Raw genomic sequence first — 17,743 nt, 5'->3', positions numbered from 1 at the left:
TTCTATGTGCTATATTTACATGAACTCATATGCAGAAGATGCAGAAACTAAACAACTGCTCATTATGCTTAAAGAGCAGATATCCTTAAAAGGGAACCAGTCATGTAAAAAAAAAAAATCTACATGCTAATAGCATTTTGACACTGTGCGGCCAGCGCTCTGAAAGCCCCACTGCTAGGAGGAAATTAAGTTTATTATTTTTTCATACCACAGGTTCCCTTTAAAACATTTTTCCCTTTAGTGAAGATACAGTAAATCACAAAAGTGATTACACCTCGCACATTTTTGTAAATATTACTCAAATCTATTCATGGGACAAAACTGAAGATATGACACTTTGATACCATGTTAAGTTGTCAGTGTACAGCTTGTATAACCGTGTAAATTTTGTGTGCCCTCCAAATAACTCAACACAAAGCTATTAATGTCTAAACCGCTGGCATAAAAATGTGAGTACACCCGTATGTGAAAATGGTCAAATTGTGCTTAAAGTGTCAATATTTTGTGTGCCCACCATTATTTTCAAGCACTGCCGCAACACTCTTGGCCAAGGAGTTCACCAGCACTTCACAAGAGGCATTGGAATAGTCTTTCCTTGCTCCATTACATTACAGAGCAAAGTGGAAGTTATGTGGAGGATAGAGACTTTGTGCTCCTATCCCTTTTGTTTGAGGAGGCCCCACAGAGGCTCAATTGGGTTTAAGTCTGGATACATGCTTGGCCAGGCAAGCACGGTTACCTTCAGCTTCTTTAAGAAGGCTGTAGAGGTCTAAGAGGCATGTTAGGGGTCGTTATGTTGGAATACTAACCTGCAGGGCAGTTTTCGAAGGAAGGGGATTATGCTCTGCTTCGGTATGTCATAGTAAATGTTGGCATTCATATTTCCATCAATGAACTGTAGCTCCCCATAGCTGGCAGCACTCATGCAGCCCCAAATCAAGACACTCCATGCTCGACTGTAGGCAAGACACACTTGTCTTTGTACTCCTTACCTAGTTGCCGCCACACACGCTTGACACCATCTGAACCAAATAAGTTTATTTTGGTCTCATCAGACCACAGGACATCGTTACAGTAATCCATGCCCATAGACAGCTCATCTTCAGCAAACTGTTTGGGGGCTTTCTTGTGCATCATCTTTAGAAAAGGCTTCCTGCTGGGATGACAGCATCTTCACCAATTTGATGCATTGTGTGGCATATGGATAGGACACTGAGCACGTGCATTCAACTACTTTGGTTAATCATAGCAAGGTCTGTTCTGAGTGAAACCTGTCTTGTTAAGCCGCTGTATGGTCTTGACCACCGTGCTGCAGCTCAGTTTCAGGGTGTTGACAATCTTCTTATAGCCTAGGCCATCTTTATGCAGAGCAACAAATCTTTTTTTTAATTCTTTGCCATAAGGTGCCATTGTACTGTGCCTCAAAAAGTAGTTCTCAACCACATGGGGCATTAGCGAACTGAGGATTAATTGCACAATCTCACGTTACCCTTGTGACAATAAAAGATTTGGGGTTAAAGAAACATTTTTGGAGGATAAAAATGTATTTTTTTCATAGCTCAAGAATATAAAATTCTGTGAAGCAGGTTTAGGGTGCTCACCAAACATTAGATACATTTCTTGAGGGGTCTAATTTCCAAAATGGGGTCACTTGTGGGAAGCTCCACTGTTTAGGCACATCAGGGGCTCTCCAAACGCAACATGACATCCACTAATAGTGTGTGTACTCAGCAGAAATTGCACAGTGCATATTCTCGTTAGCCTCATGAAAATGCTAAATTTGGGGCTAAAGTAACATTTTTGTGGAAATGAGTAAAATTTTAATTTTTTTCCTTCCACATTGCTTTAGTACCTGCAAAGCACTTAAAAAGGTAAATACAGTTCTTGGATGTGGTTTTATTAATATTCCTTAATATAATATTTAATTAATATTCTATTTACCGCAGTTCAGGTCTACTGCTTACCAGAACGGTCACTCAAGAAGGAGAGTCTGCCTTGCCAGAAAATAGGACGTTTGGAGACTGCATAGCTATGGGCTGCTCAAGAGACAGCTTGAGAATGACTAATGTATTATGTGCATCATAACTTCAGAACTTCCTTCATTAAAAGGGACCTGTCACCAGGTATGTACCATTTAAACTGCGGCCACCACCAGTAAGCCCTTTTATATAGCATGCTAGAATACTGTATATGAGGGGCCGTGGCCTGAGCAGCATGTGAGGACGACGTGTGGAGAGAGCTCCCGTCGATTAACCCTGCTAGAATCCTAACCAGCCGGGGTTAACAGCGATTATACCATTCCCTTGGTGGGGAAAACTTGCCTGCACTGCGGAGGCCGAAAAAGACCCGAGCGCCATGACCAGAAGACTGAGGGCAGACAAGGAGGTGCAGGACCGCAAGGCACTGAACTCCAAAATGGCGTTGGATGTGGGAGCTGTGGCAGGGATCAGAGAGTCTGATGCTGCAGCCTGCCTTAACTAGTATGCGTGGGCTCAGCCGGAGGTGCCAGAGACTGCTGCCTGTACTGATCTCAACATGGCGGGGTGGCGGGAGCTGGGACCGGACCCACCAGGAGAGCAGGAGACTAAGTACGATATCACAAGCCGGTGTGGTGCGGCAAAGGGCGTCGTGCCCATCATCAGAGCCCTGGAGGGGAGCCCCCTGATGCTGGGGAATACATCACAGATCCTGGAAAAGCACAGCCCACCCTCAGTGATGTACTGGCAGCTGTACACACCTGCAATACCATCCTGGCCTCTGAATGTACAGATGGGAGGTATTAAAGTGGTATTTCATCCATCACACAGGATATGCAAGGGGTTAATGTGCGGGTGGGGGAAGACCGAGTCAGCTCCACAGAAGATACGTTTCCCACTCTAACCAAGGACCTTGACAGAGCAATCCACAATATCTCACTGCTCAGGGCCAAGGTGGACAATCTGGAGAACAGGTCTTGCATAAGTAACCTCCGCCTGGTCGGGGTCCCGGAGAAGGCGGAGGGCAACAACCCAGTGACAATTTTTGAAACTTAGCTCCCTAAGACCTTGGGCGTGGATCTGTTCTTGCTCTTCTTAACCATCCCACCTGAACCCCACCACCAGTGCACCCCCCTGTCCTATACTCCTCAAGCTGCTGCACTTCAGGGACAGGTACACCGCACACCACAGGTCACGGGAGATTAAGGATCTGGCTATTGATGGTCACAAGGTTTCGCTGTTCCGCAATTTATCGACGTCAAAAAACGCCTGAGGCAGCTGCAGATCCCTTATTCAATGATGTACCCTGCCAGGCTGAGAGTGGTGGCAGATGGTGGGACAATTTTTTGACACACCGAAGGATGCTGCAGCATGGCTCGATACTAACAAAAAAGCGCTACAGTAATAACCGCTAAGGATTGTAGCTAATGCCTTGCTGCTAGATTTGTTGAAGTGAACCTACTATGTTACCAGGCTTATGGACGGTTGGGCGGCAGCCACCCGGACAGGTTGCTATGAAGTTGATGACTGTTCAGGCATTTAACGTGTTATATGCTCTTTGGGTTATGTTTAGCTCCACTTCCCTCTGAGAGGAATATCCTGGTTAATTGTACATATGTTTTTGTGTTGTCTGTCCTTTATCTTCTATGCACCTGTTGGTCTATGCTCGTCTATAGGGAACTGTTGCAGATGGGTCTGGAAATGGCCACTTGCTGCCCCCTGCTGTTACACATGTACACTCACCCCTATGGCAAAGGAGGTTAATATAGTAGCCTGGAATGTGCGAGGATTGGGAGAAGCAACTTTAAAATATCACATTTCCGTTGTTTTACATCAGTCACATGCGTTGCTTGACGCTTGTGACTTATGCGTTGTACAATGGATGACAAGAATTAGAATTCATTGTTGGACTCCGTTGTAAAAAAGAACGATCAGCTGATCGTTCACAATAGCTGGACGACTTTTGAGAGTGAACAGATGATCTCCCGGCGGCCGGCTTTTGAGAGCGATCAGATGATCTCCCGGCGGCCGGCTATTGTGAACGATCAGCTGATCGCTCACAGCAGCCGGATGCCGGGTGATCAGCTGATCGCTCACAGCAGCCGGCCGCCGGGTGATCAGCTGATCGCTCACAGCAGCCGGCCGCCGGGTGATCAGCTGATCGCTCACAGCAGCCGGCCGCCGGGTGATCAGCTGATCGCTCACAGCAGCCGGATGCCGGGTGATCAGCTGATCGCTCACAGCAGCCGGCCGCCGGGTGATCAGCTGATCGCTCACAGCAGCCGGCCGCCGGGTGATCAGCTGATCGCTCACAGCAGCCGGCCGCCGGGTGATCAGCTGATCGCTCACAGCAGACGGCCGCCGGGTGATCAGCTGATCGCTCACAGCAGCCGGCCGCCGGGTGATCAGCTGATCGCTCACAGCAGCCGGCCGCCGGGTGATCAGCTGATCGTTCACAGCAGCCGGCCGATCAGCTGATCGCTCACAGCAGCCGGCCGCCGGGTGATCAGCTGATCGCTCACAGCAGCCGGCCGCCAGGTGATCAGCTGATCGTTCGGCTGCCAAGAATGTGTGCATGGGGGGCGGAGTGCGGGGTGGGTGGAGCCGAACGGGGCCATGGCGCTGAGGACAGGTGAGTGTGTGTGCGTGTGTACATGCGGAGTGCGGGAGGGGGCGGAGCCGAGCGGGGAAGTGTCGGGCTCCCTGCACACGCAGCCAGGGTAAATATCGGGAAACTAAGCAAAGCACTTTGCTTGGTTACCCGATATTTACCTTGGTTACCAGCATACTCCGCTTAGCGCTGGCTCTTTGCACACGTAGCCAGGGTAAATATCGGGTTACTAAGCAAAGCGCTTTGCTTAGTAACCCGATGTGTACCCTGGTTACGTGTGCAGGGAGCCAGAGAGCATGCACAGCGAAATCCTACGGATTTCATTGCTCAAAAAACGTTACAGTCTGCGTTCCTGCCGCCTGACGTTCAGTCATTCAGTCATTCCACGACTGATCAGTCGGGTGGAGGATGCAACGCAGCTTCATCAGTCACAATCCGCCACTCATACAGGTATATGGGAACAATGGAATACGCCCAACGGATTCCGTTGTTTACCAGAGCCGCGGATTGTGACTGATACAAATTGACGGAAATGTGAACCTAACCTAAGCCAGAAATAATATTCTTATCAGAAACACACTTGATGAAAGAACGGAACCACCTGCTGCACAAAAAAATGGATAACCCATGAGTACCATTCCGTATATTCCACACATTCCAGGGGGGTGAGTGTCCTAGTACAAGGGTGATGCCGTTTGAGTGTCTTAAATCCTCTGTGGACATGGAAGGCAGATAGGTGTGTCTTTACTGTGTCAGTCATAATGTTGCAATTTATATCCCACCGCCGTGTACAAGTGACCCATTGAAACGTATTCATTTTATTGCTTCCCTCCCTGAGGTCCCCACGCTACCAATAGAAGACTACAACAATTACCTGCACACGTACTGGGATAAGCTACACACTGGGAATATCTTAGAGGGGGCAGTGGCTTTTTCCGTTGCCAGACTGATGGAGGAGGTGGGGTATGTAGATATCTGGCGTATTAGGAACCTGCAGGTCTGGCGGTTCTCATGTTACTCCAGCTCTCATCACTCACTGTCCCAGATTGACTTGGCCATCGGCAATGCTCAGTTACTGCCTTATGTAGCTTCAGTCACATATCTGATCAGGGGGTTGTCAGACCACTCTCCACTGCCAGTTTATCCAAGGCTTGGGGATCCGGACCAGCTACCGGGGTACTGTGGCGGCTTAACCCTTCTTGGATACAACTGATATAGTGTCAGTCAGAGTGCCCTCTAAGGCAATATTTCGTGACAAATGACGGCTAAACATATAGTGTGGGACGCGATGAAGGTGTTCATGGGTCATATATTAGAGAAATTTGCACCAGAAAGGCGAAAACAAGGGAGCACACTATGTAGCTGACGGACACTTTGAGAGATGCAGAATGGCATCTTATGCCTAACCCTAACGATGACACCAGGCGGGCCCTAGAGAGTGAACAGAAAGCTCTGAGAGACCATATGGCTTCCCTGGCCACTAATCAGCACTTTTTTCTTAAACAATTCTTTACAGAGGGGGAGAGTGTGGGACATCCATTGGCTACAATCGTTAAAGCGCAGGAGGGGTTGGCTCATATCACCGCATTGAAACTGAACACTGGAGAGGAGGTGAGGGATAGTGGGGGATTGTAAAGGCCATTCGACAGCATTATACCCAGCTATACTCCTCCAAGTTGGTTGAGCGGATGAAGAACTTTGGGGTTTTGTGGAGGAGATTACTCTCCCCAGCTTGTCAGATAGTGAGAGAGAATCCCTGAATAGAAATATTGACCTAGAGGAGGCACTCTGTCAGATCCAAAATGAAAAGTCCCCAGGTGCGGACGGCTTCCAGGGGAATTTTACAAATTGTACACCCATCTGCTGCTGCCAAAACTCTTGGATTTGTTCAGAGATGCTGAGGAGCAGGGGTCCCTTCCTGCATCCATGAGGGAGGCTATTGTCCTGATTCTGAAACCCTGACTGTGCCTGACTACCGCCCCATCTCGCTGCTCACATTAGATATGAAATTAATCGCCAAAATACTAGCTAAAAGATTATCCAGGGTGATCACGTCTGTGATCAATGAGCATCTGACTGGATTCATCCCTAATAAATCCACTTTTATTAATTTGTAACAGTTATGCCTGGGGATACAGCTAAGTTCTGAAGGAGAGAAAAAAAGGGGCAGTCATGTCATTAGATGCAGCCAAGGCCTTTGATACTATCCTCATCTCGCCCTCTGTCGGTGTCCCTCAAGGTTCAGTTCTTGGACCCCTGCTGTTCTCCATTTACACCTTCGGCCTGGGACACCTCCTAGAATCCAACGGATTTCAGTATCATCTCTACGCTGATGATACGCATCTACCTCTCTGGACCTGACATCATCTCTCTACTAACCAGAATCCCACAATGTCTGTCTGCTATTTCATCCTTTTTCTCTGCTCGATTCTTAAAATTGAACATGGACAAAACAGACTTCATTGTCTTTCCTCCTCCTCACTCAACTCCCCCACCTGACATATCCATCAATGTCAATGGCTGCTTACTTTCTCCAGTGCCACGTGCTTGCTGCCTGGGAGTAATCTTATACTCTGATCTCTCTTTAAGACAAGTAGTAAAACGAGTAATAGTGCAAAACACATAATTTTATTAAAGAAGATCACACACAACATGACGCTATATCACAAGATAAAATCTACCAAAAATTACAGGGGAAGTACATGAAATATAATAGACAGATGATTTAAAGCTAGTATCAAAGCCCCATTTACCGCTAATCAGTCCAAGAACACTGATAGGTAAAACATGGAATACACCTCAATTGAGGATTGAAATGCAAAGTAAGGGTAAGTTCACACAGTGCGTTTTTCACGGCGTTTTTTGCTCAGTATTCGGGTGCGGTTTTGCTCAGAAAACTGCATGACTTTGCTTCCCCAGCAAAGTCTATGAGTTTTCATTTTTGCTGTCTGCACACAGCGGTTTTTTTCAGCTGCGTTTTTGTGGTGCCACAAAAACGCAGCATGTCAATTATTCCTGCGTTTTTCACTGCGCTTTTCATCCATTGAGTGCAATGGGATGTTGAAAGACGCAATGAGAAACGCAAATAGGTGCGTTTTGGTGCGTTTCTAAGACCAAAAACGCAGCTATAAACGCAGGAGGTGGGTAGTAAAGTGACATGTACAGGAAGAGGATTCCTTCTGTCAGTAAACACAGAAGCGTGAATCCTCCTGGTACCGTCACCGCCGCTTCCACCTCCAGTCCTGTGCATGTCAGCTGCCGTGCGGCGTCATGTACGGGCAGGAGGTGGAAGCGGCTGCAAAAACAAAAGTGAACAGTAGAAAAAGAAATGTCATACTCACCTGTCTGCAGGGTCCCGGTGCCATGCCCGCTCCCAGCTCCTCCTCCCGGTACCACCGCTCCGGGTGTGTGCAGTCCTCCCCGGGTACGTATGCCTGCAGGATGCAGGACCTGGCGATGGATCACCTGATGCAGTCACCTGACGCATCAGCTGATCGTAAGTCTCGGGCTGACGCCAGCGCCCGGCCGGCTTAACCTATCAGCGGATGTGTCAGGAGACTTCATCCCTGATTACCGGCAGCTCCTGCAGTGATTGGACAGGATCAAACTCCGCTCTGGGAGCTGCCGGTAATCAGCACATAAGTTTTTTTGTTTGTTTTTTTTTTTGTTTTTTTTTTAATAGTAGGAATTAAAAAAATTACCTAAAGTGCAGGTGCAGTCACAGGTGAACCCAGGCTCAGTCACCACATTAGTACAAAGTACCCATAAAAGATGTAGGATCAAGGGCGGGACAGGAAGTGCATGGAGTAAGAAGCTTGTGAGAGCTCCCCGCAGCTACAGCTATATAAGCACTCACTGCTCCAACTATACCTATCGCGGGAGTGAAGGAGAAGGTCAGGAGGCCTCCACAAAAGACAGAGATTCCAGCGGTGCCTTCCTCATCATCAGCGCTGACACCGGGACCCCTGGACGCTTACCTCCACACCAGAGTGAAGAGGAAGAAGGAAGGTAAAATGGCTGAAGTGCAGAGGGAAGCCACTGAAAATGGCACCAAGATTCTGCAGCAGAAGGGAGACCTAGTTTGTAATGGCCCCAACACTCATCTAGGGGGACTCAAGGCATCAGGCAGTGGAGGGGAGGAGGGACAGAAGATAAGACAGAAAAAAGGGAATGCAGACAGAGAGGGAGAAGGCCTACAAATCCCAGCAGGGAACATGAGTGCACAGCAGATAATGTCAGAAGCTGACTCTCCACTTCCTCAGAGCCTGAAAGCAAAGGGAACAACTAATAAGTTATCACAGTCCCAGGGGCTTACAGAGGACCTGCACCTGTCTGCTACCCCATCCATGACAAGATATGCGCAGCCACTGCTTTCCTCCCTGTCAGATACCCCTCCCTTCTCAGAAGATTCCCAAGGTATATCAATGAGGGACTGGAGACTATATATGGCTCAACTGTCTACAAAAGAGGATCTGCAGTCACTGATGAAAGAAATAAAGGAAGTCTGTAGAACAGAAATTGCCATTGTCAGACAGGACATCCAGTCCATAGCCCAGAGTGTAGAAACTTTAGAGGATGATCATGATGAAACAAGAAAATATGTTGCCTGTCTTCAATCTACTGTAGCAGCGCAGCATGATACGCTCTGTGAATACCAGAGACACTTGGAAGATCTAGATAACAGGGGGCGCCGCCATAACATCAGGGTCAGAGGTCTGCCAGAACAGAATAAAGAAGAAAATCTGTTTATGACCCTCCAGACCATATTCAGCAGCATCCTAATAGATCCCTCATCACACAAGATAAGCCTTGACAGGGCGCATAGAGCACTCAGACCAAAGGATTCATCCCAAAGGATTACAAACTCAAAGAGGAGATTATACTGTAAGCAAGGAAACTACGCAAAATAGAGTATGAAGGCCACCCTCTCCAACTCTTGGCAGACCTGTCATGGGTCACGCTTCAAAAAAAAGGCTGCTGAAACCCCTTCTGGACACCTTACGAGAGAAACAAATTCTCTATAGGTGGGGCTTTTTCAGCCTATCAGCCAGAAGAAACGGTCGCACAGCCATGATTAAGAATGCAGCTGATGCACCTAGTTTTTGTGAAATATTGGAGATCCCTGTCCCAAAAATGTCTAACTGGGAATTAACACCTCCACAACCACCACCCTCGGCTGTATGGCAGCAGGTTATATCTAAAAGGTGCTGTTCACCTCCATCCTCTCCAGCGCATCAGGGTCGAGCAGACCAATCTGCAGGAAAAAAAGAGGCAGAACACTTAAGAGGGCTTTACACAGTAGCGATATCGGTACAGATATCGCTAGCATGCGTACCCGCCCTCATCATTTGTGCGACACATGCAAATCACTGTCCGTCGCGCACAAAATCGCGCTCCCCCGTCACACAGCTTACCTGCCCAGCGACGTCGCTCAGGCCGGTGATCCGCCTCCTTTCTAAGGGGGTGTGTCGTGCGGCGTCACACGGCAGGCGGCCAATAGAAGCGGAGGGGCGGAGATGAGCGGGACGTAAACATCCCGCCCACCTCCTGCTTCCCCATTGCAGATGGAGGCAGGTAAGCGATGTGTGCTGCCGCAGGAACGAGGAACAACATCGCTAATGAGAGATAAACGATTTTTTGTTTTAGGACGACCTCTCCGCGGCAAACCATTTGGGCAGCTTTTGCGATCGTTTTAGGTCACACAAGTGTCACACGCTGCGATATCGTTAATGACGCCGGATGTGAGTCACTAACGACGTGACCCAGACGATAAAACATTAACGATATCGTAGCGTGTAAAGCCCCCTTTAGTCAAGATGAGACTATATTTCACCTTTTCTTGAGTGCATTGAGCACGGTTTGTGAATAATAGTTGCGGGGAGCTGACATATGAAGAAAAAAGCTTTTTTCACTTTTTCTCTTTCTTGATTTTTTTTTTTTTTGACACAGGCCGAGGACTGTTGTTTCAGGGCTTGTAAACCCCTCAGAGATTCTAATTCCTGGAGCGGATCAGGCTCTGGAGATAGATAATTTTGTTTACACTCCTATTTTGTCAAGGTCACTGACCAAAGTTTTTTTTTTTTCCCCTATCTTCCATTGTTCTATTTTTTTATGGAAGTTGGGAAAACTAATACTGTGAAGCAGCTGTTGATGTATATATTGGTAATGTGCTTAAATGTTGTTTTTTGTCACCCTCCTTCCCCAGTGTGCTTTCCTACCCTGTGTCACATTGATTCATTCTACGGGAGGCGATCTAAACCGTTCATGATCCTGTTGAGTACCATTCCAATGGGCCGGGGGTGAGGAATTGGGTAAAATTAGGTAAGATCCAGAAGACTGGGTACAATTTTGTATCTGACCGCACCAATCATTCCCATGATTCGTATAGTATCCATAAATACTAAGGGGTTAAATTCTAATATTAAACGGAGATTAGCCCTGCAGGAGTTAAAATCCCTGAAGGCGGATGTGGCCTTTCTACAGGAAACCAATCATGACAATTCGGGTTCATTCCAATGTGCAAAGAGAAAATTCCCTACGGCATATATAGCTCCATGCGACAAAAAAAGAGCTATCCTTATAGCTAGAGGATGCCGGATCCAAATTACCAAATCCAATATAGATCCAAAGGGCCGCAACATTATCTTGACGGGATTACTGAAAGGTACCTTAAGCAGCCCTAAATACACTTAATTTCCTGATTACCGTTGAGGAATTGACCTCCACAATTAAGGAGCTCCCGAATGGGAAAGCACCAGGTCCAGATGGATTTTCATATCTGTATTATAAAATATTCCAGAGTACGCTTGTCCCCCATATGCAGACCCTATTTAATTATTTTTTAAACGGCGCGCCAATACCCCCTTCAATGTGAAGATCTCATAACGGTGATCCCAAAGCCTGGAAAGGACACTGCAGATTGCGCAAGCTATCACCCAATATCGCTACTCAATGCGAACTTAAAAATATTCGCGAGAATATTAGCCACCTGGTTGTCGGTGTTACTCCCCCAGCTAATACACAGAGGTCGGGTGGGTTTTATATTAGATAGACATGGTGAATATGTATACAGAGGGAGAACTGGTATATGCCGCTCTTAAAAACCACTGATGCAGGGGGGCGTGGCCAGCAGGCAGCATGAGCGGTCGCATCTGAGAGAAGCTCCGCAGTCCAACGCTGATATATACTATTAATCCTGCCGAAATTGGTGCCTAAATACACCTCCGGATTACCTGTGGTGCGGTGAGCATTCTGATCGGTACCATGAGTAGAGGTCGCAGTGCTGCGGCGGCTGAGAAGCTGAAGAAGTTTGCCCGAGACTCCCAGCAAGATGGCGCCGGCAAACAGGCAGAGCGGGAAACCAGTGAGGCGGACGAGGAGGAGAGCATGGAGGCCGGATCCAAGGAGTCGCTGTCCCCCCTTTTATTTGTTCTATGTATAGAACCTCTAGCCACACAAATTAGGGAAAATCCAGATGTGCAGGGGTTTCAAACAGGGGAACGGGAGTACAAGCTGTCACTTTTCGCTGATGATGTCCTCCTGACGGTGAGAAATCCTCTGATATCCTTACCCAATCTCCATGCCATTTTAGTTGAGTATGGGAACCTATCATGTTATAAAATTAATGCCACAAAAACAGAAGCCCTGCCGCTAAATTTAAAGCCGCCCACTCTCTCAGCCTTACATATGCTTGGAAAAAGGACCATCTAAAATACCTGGGGATACATTTTTAACAGACTCCTATAAAGCACTATACGCACATAATTTCCTTTTTTTCTTCGAAAATCTTAAAAACACATTAGCCAAATGGGACAAACTTCACCTATCTTTCTTTGGGAGGATGGCCTCTCAAGATCACGATTCTGCCAAAATATTTGTACTTATTAGAGACACTTCCTGTACCGATCCCTCGGTTGGTGATCAGGAGATTCCAGAGATGGCTAAATGCATTTATATGGGCATATAGACGTCATCGGATCACACAGTCAATGCTGTTGGCCTCTAAGAAGATGGGTGGCTTGGCTTTCCCAGACATGTGGAAGTACTACATAGCCACACATTTAAGGCGCATTCCTGCCTGGCTGGGACTGTCTTCGGTGGGTAAATGGAAGGATGTGGAGCGGACCTGGGTGGCCCCTGTTCATCCGGCTGCTTTGTTGTGGATGAGCTATCCGGGCACCCCTGATAGACTCCTGATGGGGCCTATGGCGTTCACCAGACATGTCTGGCGGCTGGCTATAAAATCTTTTCTGCTCATCTCTGCAAATTCCCCATTGATGCCATTCCTATATACTCCAGCTTTGAAGGATAGCATGGATAACAAGGTGATTGTTCTATGGATCTGTGCACGGCTTTTCCAATATATAGACATAATAGACCCATGCACATATACGATACTGCCCTTCTCGACATTACAGGAGAGATTTGGAATCCCTGGGGAGTCTTTTTATACTTACGCACGAATACGTCACCTGGCCATATCCACGATTAAATCCACTACTTTCCCTAAACCCACCCCATTTGAGGGCATATGTAAGATAGGGGCTTCAATGAAGGGGCGAATCTCATGCTTATATAATATGCTGACCTCACATGTAGAGATACAACACTCATATATGACAAAATGGGAGACATATTTGGGGAGGGCGATATAGAGACCGATGTGGCAGGCTATTTGGGATCGAACGGCAAAGACATCTATATGCATCGCACGAAAAGAAAACCAATATAAGATATTAATGCACTGGTATACTCCAGAGGTGCTTTGTAAACTTTTCCCTAACACGTCAGACCAGTGTTGGAGATGCGTGAGAGATAGAGGATCGCTCACTCATATCTTTTGGGACTGTGAGGTTCTTGCTCCTTTCTGGAAAGGGGTGGAGAAATTGGTTCATGAGGTTTTGGGGTTTGAGGTTGCTCTAGACCCGTTCAGCTACCTTCGTAATGTACCGCCTTTAGGGGTCTCAAAAAACTCAGCCAGGTTGCTCCTCCACATATGGAACTTGGTGAAGTGCTCGAGAGCCTTGTTCTGGGAAAAAAAACTTTTCCCCCTACCCTTCAAGATCTGGAACTACGGATACAAGAAACAAAGCGGATGGAGTACCTTACTGCTTGTATAAACAATCAGCTGGAAAGGTTCCAACAAATATGGACACCATTGGGATCTTTTTATGGACGATCGCAACTTGTTAGATTAAAGGATGAACATATTTCAGTGATATATATATAGATGTCTCATGTGGCTCATATGTTAAATGTCCCTTCCTGACTTCCCTGTCCCCTCCTTTCCTTGCATCTCCCTATGATTTGAAAACAATATCTGTCTATGCAATTGATTTTGATACTCACTTGAAAATCTTGTTAATAAACTGTTTTTTTTTTTTATAAAGATGCAGGATCACCACCAACGCGCGTGTCGCAGAGGTACTGTTGATTTCTCCAGGAGAAAGACCCTAATGGCAATACTATCCCAGTAGGTATAAATAGCCTCACCACTAATTGTGACTACCGTCAGGAGTAGATTCCACAGCCGGGAGAAACATGTATAGTAACTCCTACTCCTCAGTTGATAGGATGCTCACTAAGTGGAGAACAAATGAGAAATATAATAGTCCCGGAGTAACCGCCCATAAGGGGTGGTGATCTAAAGAAACATCTGGCCCAGGTCGAGGCCCGCTGGATCACCATCCTTGGCACACTGGCACCAAGTGGCTTGAATGAAAGGATTAGTTTTGTGTCCTTTTCGTGAACGTTGTATTGATTCCATTGCATATTTCCTTGCCTTACATCACCGGGTCGTCTCAATATCCTTTTAATTTGTTTTTAATTTTATTTTAATTGTTTTTTTCTACCATGATTCCATTGGCAATTTTTGGCAAACATATCCCTTTAGTAATATTTCATCTTTACTTATATTGTCATTTTTCAACATGTGTTCATTAGATTCCTTCTGATGTATCCTTGTCTATTTACGGTTGGAGGTGCGCTGTGGGATATACGGGGACCATCTACGATTCACCTTTAACTTTACAATACTGTGATGGAATGATGAAACCTTTGGATTTGATATCCCTTCTATCCGTCTACTTTTTATGGCCTCATATATTTATGATTGTTAACTATTTCTTGATGCCATATGTTTATATGTACCTTGCTCAAGTGAATGATGTGTTAGGCATGTATGTACGTAATGGATTATATTGTACACATTTTCTCATGTGCAGTTTGTATGTACCCCTAACGATCACTAGGATTATTGGGTCACTAATCTGCACATGGGTTCTGATATATGAGTGTAACTGATACTCTTTTTACCTTTTTGCCTTGTCCCGTCTTTGCTTCTATATTGATCTTCATTTTTCAGCATCTAACCTGGTACTTTTAGGTTTTCATAACTTTAGAGACATTAAGCTATTAAATCGTTCACATTACCTTGTCACGTCCCGTTGTGTCCTCCCTGTCAGCGGCCGTGCTGCGGGTGCGCGCGTGTTTCCCTGGATGACACGTACCTGGGATCGTGCGCGCGCCCGGCGGTGTGGTATGCTAGGGGCGGGGTTGATGTGCCCAGGCTTGTCCGCGGCGCACCTCCCCTGCCTGATCAGATGCTGGGATAGGTCGCGTGGTTGTCGGGGTGACATGTCTCCGGCACCACGTGTGCCTGCTCCTGACTGGTCATGAGGAGGCACTTCCGGGAACGTCAGGTCTCTCCTTGTATTGTTTACGATCTCTGCTTCAACGCACCCCCCACCTTCTACACTATTATAATAACAGACAGCTCACCACTAATTGTGTGCCGATCTGTCCTCTGGCGCTTTGGCTGATATGATCATTCTTGCCAATAGGCGCTTTTTCCATGCACTTTGATACTATATATGATCCATGTGGTTGCACCACATGGGTCCATTACGGTCCGCCTTATGGGCGGTTACTCCGGGACTATTATATTTCTCATTTGCTCACCACTTAGTGAGCATCCTATCAAGTGAGGAGTAGGCGTTACTATGCATGTTTGTCCCGGCTGTGGAATCTACACCTGATGGTAGTCACAATTAGTGGTAAGGCTATTTATACCTACTGGGATAGTATTGCCATTAGGGTCTTCCTCCTTTAGAAAGCAACCGTACCCCCACGAAACACGCGTTGGTGGTGATCCTGCATCTTTTATGGGTACTTTGTGTACTGATGTGGTGACTGAGGGTTCCCCTGTGACTGCACCTGCACTTTAGGTAATTTTTTAATTCCTACTATTAAGTATGGCTATACTGAGGACCCTGTTCAGCCATGTGCATTAGCACTCTTTTAGATCCTTAGGCAGATTTTCACAATTTTTCTACAATTTCTGCCTCCTTTTCCTCTTTTCTCCTTACTTTGCATTTCAATCCTTAATTGAGGTGTATTCCATGTTTCACCTATCAGTGTTCTTGGACTAATTAGAGCTAAATGAGGCTTTGATACTAGCTTTAAATCTGTCTATTATACATCATGTACTTCCCCTGGAATTTTTGGTAGATTTGATCTTGTGATATAGCGTCATGTTGTGTGTGATCTTCTTTAATAAACTTATGTATTTTGCACTATTACTCATTTTCCTCCTTGTCTTAAGTTGAATCTTGAGTAGTGCAAACACGGATTCAGTGTACATACACTGACACCTTGTCCACCCCTATGGCTCATATATTGAGGATTTTTCTCATAATCTGATATCTCTTTCAAGCCACACATCCAAGCCCTCCTCACCTCCTGCCGCCTCCAACTCAAAAAATATTTCCCGGATCCGTACATTCCTTTCCCAAGAAGCTGCAAAAACCCTAATACATGCCCTTATTATTTCCCGCCTCGATTATTGCAACCTCCTGCTCTGTGGCCTCCCTTTTAACAGTCTCGCACCCCTACAATCTATTCTAAACTATGCTGCCTGGCTAATCCACCTGTCCCCCCGCTACTCCCTGGCCTATCCTCTCTGCCAATCCCTTAACTGGCTTCCCATTGCCCAACGACTCCTATTCAAAACCCTAACAATTACCTACAAAGCCATCCACAACCTGTCTCCTCCCTACATCTGTGACCTAGTCTCCTGGTACTTACCTGCACGTAACCTTCGATCCTCACAAGATCTCCTTCTCTACTCCCCTTTCATCTCCTCTTCTCACCATCGCATCCAAGATTTCTCCCGTGCCTCCCCCATACTCTGGAATGCTCTGCCACAACATATTAGACTCTCGCCTACCTTGACAAGCTTCAAAAGGAACCTGAAGACCCACCTCTTCCGACAAGCCCACAACCTGCCGTAACCCTCAGTCTGATACAGCGCCACATAATCAGCTGTACCCTAACCTACTGTATCCTCACCTATCCCTTGTAGGTTGTGAGCCCTAGCAGGCAGGGACCTCTATCCTACTGTACCAGTCTGTGCTTTGTATTGTTTTGCATTATTGTACTTGTCCCTATTATGTATACCCCTATCACATGTAACGCACAATGGAATTGATGGCGTTATAATAATTAATAATAATAATAATAATAGTATTGAATGGAATTTCTTGGTAGTTCTTTAGAAGTTAGGTCTGGGCTCCAGATTTATAGGCTGGGTTAAATTGTTATATGCCTCTCCACAGGCCAAGATTCGAGTTAATGGCTGTACGTCAGCGTCTTTTAATCTGGCCAGGGGCACGAGACCGCGCTGTCTTCTCTCTCCACTATTTACAGCGGCAATTTTACCATAAGTGGCTATGCTTCGTGCTTCAATTGGTGTAAACTGGTTTGAGATCGGCAATGTAGAGCAAACGGTCTCCCTCTATGCAGATAATCTGTTACTGTATCTCAGGGAAGTGGGGACATCAGTGGGCCCAGCAATTAATATTCCTAAAGAATTTGATAGGCGCTCCGGTCTCCTAATAAACTGGGAGAAGTAGGTTCTCCTCTCTATTGATCCGTTACTCCCTATTAATTTTGTTACTCTGGGGCTCCCAATTCTGAGGCTGGATAAATTCAAAAACCTGGCGAAAGTGGTTAGTGCCCGACCGCACGATTACCATGCTCAATCTAAAATCTGGAGCCGGTGTTGGCTCAGTTTAGGAATAAGATAGATGCCTGGTGTCGGCTCCCGCTGTCCTTATTGGCCATACTAATCTACTAAAAATGGTGCTGATGCCAAAAA

The 17,743-nt window shown here is 46.4% G+C and overlaps 1 protein-coding gene across 2 annotated transcripts in view; it reads right to left on the bottom strand.

Moving 5' to 3' along the window:
• The window catches only part of EDC4 (enhancer of mRNA decapping 4), a 948,906-nt gene that overhangs the window by 540,223 nt on the left and 390,940 nt on the right, over nt 1-17,743 (bottom strand). The window lies entirely within an intron of this gene.

The sequence above is a fragment of the Anomaloglossus baeobatrachus genome, chromosome 10 (genome assembly GCF_048569485.1).
Source record: "Anomaloglossus baeobatrachus isolate aAnoBae1 chromosome 10, aAnoBae1.hap1, whole genome shotgun sequence".
NCBI lineage: Eukaryota > Metazoa > Chordata > Amphibia > Anura > Aromobatidae > Anomaloglossus > Anomaloglossus baeobatrachus.
This window is presented reverse-complemented; position numbering and strand designations above follow the sequence as displayed.